Raw genomic sequence first — 8,351 nt, 5'->3', positions numbered from 1 at the left:
GAAGAGCCGGGCAGCTCCTCCCCCGGCCCGTGACGACCGGTCACGGGATGGAGGGTAGGGTGGGTGGTCGGGGGCTGGGGGGATGACGAAACCTATCGAAGAGTCCAGAAAGCCCACAGGGTGGAGCTGCCTCCCGGGTGCGGACCCTTTCGCCAGTCTCGAGCGACGGTCTCCAACCAGGGTGTCTGTCTGTCCCGGTCGCGTGGCCTCGCCCCGCTACGGGTGCAGCTGTGGAAGCTGCAGGGCTGGTTTGGGTTTCGCTATAACAATTACACAGATGCTGAGCACCTGCTGGGAGGAAGCCAGGCGCTTCGGGAAACCCCTGCACTCCAAGTAGGGGTGCTAGATAAACTACAGGACGCCCAGTTACGTTTGAATTTCAGATAAGCAACGAATACTTTTTAGCACAAACATGTCGTGAATATTCCATGGGACATACTTATACTAAAAAAAAAGTATTCGTTATCTGAAATTCAAATATAACTGGGCGTCCTGCATTTTGATTTGCTAAATCTGGCAACCCTATCTAAGACTTTCTGATCTACCAGGAGTTAATTACATTAATTACTTCCTTCATCCATTCACTCAGTGTTACGCGAAGGCTAGACATAATAATTTGACCAGGATCCTCCCTTCTCACATCTTATGGGGTTTTATTATTATTATTATTAAACCTATGATATGAAGCAAGAAATGACAGTGTATCATCTGTGGTCAGAAAACGATGCCCCAGCCAATGACCTTGAAAGATGGATGTGGTTTCAGTACGCAAGGACAGGAGATGGGGAGGTTCTTTCAGGTAGCAAAAACTAAGCTATGACAGGGAGAAAACCCATCAGGTTAAGCATTAAATGTTTAGTTGAACCAAAGAAGAGGGGCACAAAGTGCTAAAAATTTCAATTAGGGACATGTTTATTGAGGATGTTGAATGTTATATAAAAGAACCACGCTTCAGTTGGTAGGAAATGGGGAGCCACTGAAAGGTGTCTGAGCATTGCTCGGTGCACAAATGCAAGACGAAACTGTTGGCGGGGGGGGGGGGGGGGAATGCCCTACTGTTTCCTCAGTTTCCAATCTCCATTTTCTTCTTGGGATTAATAGAGGGAGGAAAAAAGGAGAATGGGTTGAAAGCAGTGACCCCAGCAGTTTCTCAGGTATCCTAGGAAAATACTCAGGTTTGAACTGTCTAGAACCCCTATGCTTACCAAAGCCACTCTCAGTTTAGGGAATGGAATCTGGATTTCCTCACTCAATTTCAGAAAACCCTTGGACTCTCGAATTTGCATTCTTTCAGAGGAGAATTTGCACAAATGTGATTTTAAAGAAATCTGAAGGGGAAGGGATATTTTTTCATTAGGAATGTGAAATTATTAGATTACCAAAACTATCTAAAGCAGCTAAGTTCAAAACATCAACTCTAAAATGACTGGCTTGGGCTTCCCTGGTGGCGCAGTGGTTGAGAGTCCGCCTGCCAATGCAGGGGACACGGGTTCGTGCCCCGGTCCGGGAAGATCCCACATGCTGCGGAGCGGCTGGGCCCGTGAGCCATGGCTGCTGCGCCTGTGCATCCGGAGCCTGTGCTCCGCAACGGGAGAGGCCACAACAGTGAGAGGCCCGCGTACCACAAAAAAAATAAAAATAAAAATAAAAATAAAAAATAAAATGACTGGCTTGAAAAAAATAAATATCAATATAAGAATTTAATCACTTTTTTAAAATTCATTTTCAAGCACGATGGAATCATTTCTCTTCACATCAACTAAAATTTCATTCTTTGTGCATCTTGCTATGTATTGTAGAACAGGTTCTAGACAAAGGCCCTGAAAACGTTTGTCTAAATAATCAGCTAAAAGTGGAGCACAACTCCTGCAATTTCATCCAGCCTAAGAAACAGGGAAAGAGTGAATTTTTCTGTTCTTGAAAGAGTTCTAGGACATTCTTATTTCTATTAATTTGAAGTAGACTAAAAATATTATAAATAGACTGGAACATGAAATAAATCCTGCCTCTTCCCCCCACCCAAGAAAACCTCAAAATCTCACAATCTTTCATACTCTATCTCTTGAGAAATAACATCCTTTTTTGAGCTAAGGGTGAACAGCTTATCCTTTAAACCTAAGACCCCTTTTCATCTGAGGTCTCAAAGGGGCATTGCTGCTCCTTATAGCCTTGAAATGCAGCAGGATAAACGCTGTAGGAAGCTTTCTCCTTGTTTCATAGACTGAGAGATTGAAACCTGGGGGTGGGCATGTGTACTCAAGGTCACCTTCTGAATCGTCAGCAGTTCTGCTTTATGAACACAGCCCTTCTGATTCAATCTTCAGCGCTCAGTAAACAACCGGTGACGTGCAGTTAACTTTTCCGTTGAAGCATTTCGAGGTGGATATGTGTGTGGCAGGATAATATTTGAAGTAATGACCCATGTGTTAGCCTAAAAAGAACCTCCTCCCCGACTCTTGCCACACCTCTCCACCCAGGCCAAACAGCCAAGACTCCAGCCATCCATTGCCCTGAGGGGAGGACTCGTGAAGAAGAACCAGAAAACAAAAATGTCAAATTCCTGGTTCTTGAGTTCCCAAAGGAGAGGTCCAGATAGAAGATTTGAAAGAATATGTAATATAGTTTGCTTCCCTAACTCTGGCCCCCTCCACCCCCTATTAATCCCAGAGAGACCACTGTGAGAATGTCTGGTCCCTGCAAATCAGCCATCAGGGAGCCCTGTGGAGCCCCACTCAATTAAAATTAAGGATTTCTTTTCAAAAGACACAATATACAGAATGGAAAAGTGAGAGAGAAGGAGAGAATAACTTTACAGAGGAGAACGTGACAAACACTACTGCAGCCTGGTGATCAAGGTCAACATCCACAGTGACAAACCATGTTGAGAGTACATACTCTTGATATGATGGGATGAGAATGGCACTCAATCTCTGTGACCTTCCTCCCCAAATCCATAACCCCAGTCTAATCATGAGAAAAACATCAGACAACTCCCAATTGAGGGACATCCTACAAGATATCTGACCGATGTGCCTCAAAACTATCAGGGTCATCAAAAAGACCAGCCAAGAAGAGCCTAAGTAGACATGACAACTAAATGTAATGTGGGATCTTGGATGGGATCCTGCAACAGAAAAAGGAAATCTGAATAAAGTATGGATTCTAGTCAAGAATAATGTATTGGGCTTCCCTGGTGGTGCAGTGGTCGAGAGTCCGCCTGCCGATGCAGGGGACACGGGGACGGGAAGATCCCACATGCCGCGGAGCGGCTGGGCCCGTGAGCCATGGCTGCTGGGCCTGCGCGTCCAGAGCCTGTGCTCCGCAACGGGAGAGGCCACAACAGTGAGAGGCCCGCATACCGCAAAAAAAAAAAAAGAATAATGTATCAATATTGGTTCATTAATTGTGACAAATGTGCCATACTAATGTAAGTTGTTAATAATAGGGAAAACTGAGTGTGAGGTATATGGGAACTCTCTGTAGTATCTTCTCAATTTTTCTTTAAATCTAAAACGTTCTAAAAAATAAAGTCGATTAAAAAAAAAAACCATAAGGTAAGTGAAAATACAAGTCACAAAATGGGAAAAGATCAATTATATCCAGAAAGTGGAAATCACTCTTACAAATCAATAAGACACCACCTGATAGAAAAATGGGCAACTGACTTGAAAAGATACTTTGCAGAAGAGGAAATAGGAAAGACCAGCAACTATATAAAAAGATGCTCAACTTCATTAGTAGTTAGGAAAACGCAAATTTGAAACCACGAGATACCACGACACACCACTTGATTGGCAAAAGCTTAAAAGTCTGACCATGCCAAGTGTAGGCAAGGATGCGAATCAACTGAAACTCTCATAACATGCTGGTGGGAGTATAAATTGGTACAACGATTTTTGAAAACATTGCCTTGTCTATTAAAGCTGAAGATATACATACCCTATGACCCAGCAGTTCCATTCCTTGGAAGAAATACTACAGGAATATGCACTTACATGTGCCAGAATGCATGTACAAGAATGTTCATAATAACACTGTTCATAATAGCCCAAAACTGGAAGCAATTTAAATATCCATTAACAGTAGGCTAGATAATAAATTGTGGTATTGTATGTTTCATACAATGGCATATTATATCATAATGAAAATGAATAAATATAAATAACAGATTATGTATCACATTTATATTATATTGTATTATATTATATAGAAATAAGAAATGAACAGTATGGTTCCATTTATATAAAGTTCAAAACCACACAAAAAGAAAGCATGCTGTTTAGAGATGCAGCATAGGTGGTCAAAGTATAAAGAAAAGCCAGGAAATGATTACCATAAAAATGCCATAGAAGTTACCTATGGGGTGGCAGAGAGGGGGATGTCTAAAAGGGACATGCAGAAAGATCTGGGGATGCTGGTCATTTCTTAATGACTTAGGTGGCTGTTGTTACACTAGCGTTCATTTCATTATTATCCATATTTTGAACATTGATGTTGTATGTTTGTGTGTTATATTTTACAATAAAAAAAGGTTTTTAAAATCTAGTTTGCTTGTTTGAATGTTGAGGAGTCGTATCTCCCTTTGACTTGGTAGGAATTATTTGTATGCGATTTCAACTTATGTTTGGAGATTCTTGTGTTTACACAACATGTGTTCAATGAGGGTGGAAGTTTCCAAAGAAAGGCCAGAGTTGCGGTTGGCATGTTAAGGGCTGTCTTACAAGAGATCTTAGAGATGGTCTCTACTGTGGGAATTCACCACAGGGCAGAATCCAGGCTTCAGCCTCCCAGCCTGAGAACAACACTTCTGTCAGTGTCCCAGAGGGAATCTGACACTGTGACATTGACCCAAAACAATAAAGTCGTAAATTCTTAATGTTGCAAATAGCATTTTGACATATGTAAGTATGTGGTAGTCTGCATGTTCATGACAACCTGGTCAGTGTTTTCTCTCCAAAAATGCAAGTGACACAGGAATCCTAGTTACTCAAAATCAACTTGGTGAGCATGAAGCCACAGCAAATATTTAACGAATCAGGCTCTGTTGTACCCATCTCCGCAGCTGGAACACACCCACTGGGCAGACTAGATAATACTGTCACACTGACAGGGCACTGTAATAAGCCCCCTTTGGGTTTGACTGCACATACCATACCTCTCCATTCGTGAGAGCTTCCAACCCCCTTCCATGGTCTTCGCCATATTTGTTTTCCTGATTAAACTCTGACTGAGACAGAGAGCAATCTTATTTCCAAGTTTTAGTGGGTATTTCATCTCATTGAGCCACTGGATACTGGCTTCAGTGACTTTGAGTTAGTTTCTCTCCAAACCCCCCTGAAAAGCCTAACCAAAAGCACCATGTCCTCTGAACTTATGATGACAGAAGTCAGAATGTTTGTAATCTGAGGGTGAGGGAGATAGACTGAGAAGGGGCACAAGGGAACTTTCTGGGGTGATAGAAATGTTCTGTATCTTGATCTCGACTGTGGTTACATGGGGGATATACATAGATGAAAACACAACAAGCTGTTCACTCAAGATCCGTGCATTTTACAGTAGGCAAATTATACCTAAAATATTTTAAGAGTATTCTCACATTGCACCTAGTAGATGAGCATATTTAAACTAACATGAATAGAAGTTGTTTAGTTTTTTCATTCACTCATTCATTCATATATCCAGTGTTGGGTGTTTGCAGTGTGCTCTGTGAACACTGGGTCCTGCTAACTTGGAGATGAACCCTGCATAAATAACCTGAGAATTTACATCCCATATGAAGGGGGAAAGGGGAAAAAGCTTCTTTTCATATGGTTCAGCTCCAAGTTAGCAGGGCCCAGTGTTGACAGAGCGCATTGTAAACATTCAACATTGGATATATGAATGGATGAATGAATGAATGAACAAATTAACAAATGATGGTTTCTAGTCATACACAAAGTGTATAAGGGAATCTTCTGCTAGTGAAGTGATCACAGTAAGTTCATTTTCCAGATAATTACAAAAGGCAAGAACAAGGTAAAACCATACTTTGGCGACAACTGTTTTCAAGACAGCTTCTGAAGCTGACAGGAGCTGGCTGGGATGCCTGGTCACCTGATCAGGTCCTTGGTCCTCTATTTCCCCCATTGACTCCCCTTCTGTCTTTTTTTTTTTTTTTTTTGGCCACACTGCACAGCATGCAGTATCTTAGTTCCCTGACCAGGGATCGAACCCGTGCCCCCTGCAGTGGAAGCGCGGAAGTCCCTCCCCTTCTATCTTTTCTGCCATGCTCATTCCACTTTGGACCCATGGACTACCCCTCACTCCTTCTCTCTTCACTACGCCCTTATTTCCTTGCCTCTCAGGACTTCTCTTGGAACTACTGGACAAAACCCAGACCCCGGAATCATGTGGCTGCTCGCCTTCTCTTCCTATAATGTGCTGCTGATTGTTGCTGTGGAAATTTCCCTACCTCTGGGGATTGGCTCTCAGCTGGGCCCCCAAAACCTGCCCAATCATCCTTTCTCCTGACCCAGTCACTGCCTCCTCTCTCCCTCCCCCACCCCCATAACTATTTAAAGCTTCCAGCGAAAGTCTTCAAGCCCCTATCTCCCCGCCTCCCCGCCCTCCCTAGCTCCAGTCCACTGTTGGGCATCCATCCTGCTGCCCATAATGGGAAAGAGTCTAGACTCAGGAGCGTGCATTGGTCATTACCGATCCATTACCAGCATCAGGAAACCAACTGTGCTCCCTCTTCTCCCATCACCTCTGGCAGCTACTTCCCCTTCCTTATGAATGTGGTGAGTCATGAATGAAAAATCTCCAGTCTCCAGATACCCTCCCTCAACCTCAGAGGGCAACACCAGGAACCCTGCACACAGCAGCCTGCGGGGGTGTCCTGCACTGACCCACTCCGGTTGTTAGATTAGTGAGAGCCGAGAGGGGAGCGTGGGAGCCTGGCTTTGCACCGTCACTGCCCTCAGGCATGCACCCCCCAGCCCCGCCCCCACATTTTGAGCATCCTGAGTTCCAGTGCGCGCTGGATGGGGTGCCCAGGGCTGGGGAGAGAAGGACAGGTCAGACTCAGCCTCATGTTCCTAACCCACCCGGTGTTCAGACTCCTGCTCTGGCCTTTGGTTCCTCTTTTGTTCACTGTCAGACTGTCTCTTGGTGCCCGGTTTGGCCTTCAGATGGTTTGCTTGTTTGAGTACATTTTAAATTTGAGAATAGTTTGAGGTGTAAAGGAAAGTTGCAAAGATAGCACAGAGAGTTCCCACATACCCCGCACCCAGTTTCCCCTATTGTTAACATCTTATGTTAGTTTGGTGTATATTTGTCACAACTAATGAACCAATATTAACACTTTATTCAGATTCCCTCAGTTTTAACCTAATCCAACTGGAGTTTTGATTCATTTCCTTCCATCGTCTTCTAAATTTGCCTTGGCCTGAGCATGGATGGTCTCGGTCTGCAGCCCCACCCTGACTCCACTCCTGCGCAGCCACAGTGCTCTCCATCTCAACCAGCAGCTGAGCCTCAAGCCTGGAAGCCCCAGTGACTTGCAGTTCTGACCTGCACCTGTATCTGGAGCTATCGCATTGTCTCCTGCAACCACTGCATCCTTCCCTCTGGACTCCTGTTAAGTCTATTTGTATCAAGTTTTACCAAACTGGAACACTTCCATACATATTTGGCTTGATCAGAAGTGATTTGTTTGCAAGTGACCTTAACAAAAACAGGGAGTCTTTATTGGCAGGATGTAAGGGTATATAACAACAGTGTTGGATAGAGTTCCTATTATCCAACTGACTGTGATCTTGGACGAGTGACTTGAACTTTCAGGGCTCAGTTTCCTCACCTGTAAATGTGGATAATTGTGGTGTCAACCCCATAGGTCATGCGACGACTGAAGTTAATATGCATAGGGCTTCCCTGGTGGTGCAGTGATTAAGAATCCGCCTGCCAATGCAGGGAACATGGGTTCAATCCCTGGTCCGGGAAGATCCCACATGCCACGGAGCAACTAAGCCCATGCACCACAACTACTGAAGCCCACGCGCCTAGAGCCTGTGCTCTGTAACAAGAGAAGCCATCACAATGAGAAGCCCGCGCACCACAATGAAGAGTAGCCCCGACTCATTGCAACCAGAGAAAGCCCGCGCGCAGCAACGAAGACCCAATGCAGCCAAAAATAAATAAATAATAAATATATAATTTTTTAAAATTAAAAAAAAAGTTAATATGCATATAGCACTTAGAACTTAGCATGTGAGCATTCAGTCATCCTTAGCCATAATAATAAAGGTGACGATGATGATGGTTATAAAGGTGTCTCAAGGAAGAACCAAGGAAGAGCATCAGAAGTAAGACAG

Source organism: Hyperoodon ampullatus, assembly GCF_949752795.1.
Source record: "Hyperoodon ampullatus genome assembly, chromosome: X".
NCBI classification, from domain to species: domain Eukaryota; kingdom Metazoa; phylum Chordata; class Mammalia; order Artiodactyla; family Ziphiidae; genus Hyperoodon; species Hyperoodon ampullatus.
Note: the sequence above shows the minus strand (reverse complement) of the source record.